The following is a 633-nucleotide window of genomic DNA, read 5'->3' on the forward strand; positions in this document are numbered from 1 at the left end:
CACCATGTCCAATTCAATCACAAATTGTCGCAATCGTTCCTACATCGTTTGTACAGAAATGTGCAGGCGAAATTTTTGTTTGTACACAATTAGGGGCGCCGCCAGAACGAAATCAAAGTGGGGTCTATCTAAATGGTATTCTCTTCCACCATGTCCAATTTAATCACAAATTGTCGCAAGCATTCCTACATGGTTTGTACAGAACTGTGCAGGCGAGATTTTCGTTTGTACAAAATTAATGGCGTCGCCAGAACGAAAAAAATGTGGGGGCTGTCTAAGTGGTAGCACCCCACCATATCCAATTCAATCACAATTTGTCGCATTCGTTTCTACATCGTTTGTACAGAAATGTGCAGGCCAAATTTTCGTTTGTACACAATTAGGGGCGCCGCCAGAACGAAAACAAAGTGGGGGCTGTTTAAGTGGTAGCACTTCACCATGTCAAATTCAAGCAAAAATTGTCGCAATCGTTTCTACATCATTTGTACAAGAATGTGCAGGCGAAATTTTTGCTTGTACATAAATGGGAGCGCCGTAAAAACTGAAACAAATTGGGGACTGTCTAAGTGATAGCCCCCCCCCCTAAATGTCCAATTCAATCACAAATTGTCGCAATCGTTTCCACATCGTTTC

Source organism: Thermobia domestica, chromosome 5 (assembly GCF_964235325.1).
Source record: "Thermobia domestica chromosome 5, izTheDome1.hap1.1, whole genome shotgun sequence".
NCBI classification, from domain to species: Eukaryota; Metazoa; Arthropoda; class Insecta; order Zygentoma; family Lepismatidae; genus Thermobia; species Thermobia domestica.